The sequence below is a fragment of the Galeopterus variegatus genome, unplaced genomic scaffold (genome assembly GCF_000696425.1).
Source record: "Galeopterus variegatus unplaced genomic scaffold, G_variegatus-3.0.2 Scaffold2182, whole genome shotgun sequence".
In the NCBI taxonomy this organism is placed as follows: domain Eukaryota; kingdom Metazoa; phylum Chordata; class Mammalia; order Dermoptera; family Cynocephalidae; genus Galeopterus; species Galeopterus variegatus.
The window spans coordinates 101,895-102,143 of NW_007728293.1; the positions used below are offsets into that span (position 1 = coordinate 101,895).

Sequence of the window (249 nt, forward strand, 5' to 3'; positions counted from 1 at the left end):
GTGTATGAGTGTGGTGTATGAGTGTGGTGCGTGTGTGGTGTGTGTGTTGTGTGTTGTGTATGAGTGTGGTGTGTGTGGTGCGTGTGTGGTGTATGAGTGTGGTGTGGTGTATGAGTGTGGTGTGTGTGGTGCGTGTGTGGTGTATGAGTGTGCTGTGTGTGGTGTATGAGTGTGGTGTGTGTGGTGAATGAGTGGTGTATGAGTGTGCTGTGTGTGGTGTATGAGTGTGGTGTGTGTGGTGAATGAGTG

At 50.6% G+C, this 249-nt stretch overlaps 1 protein-coding gene across 1 annotated transcript in view; it reads right to left on the reverse strand.

Moving 5' to 3' along the window:
• Positions 1-249, reverse strand: part of LOC103597070 (tyrosine-protein kinase transmembrane receptor ROR2-like) — an 89,017-nt gene that overhangs the window by 85,051 nt on the left and 3,717 nt on the right. The gene's annotated exons all lie outside the window — the stretch shown is intronic.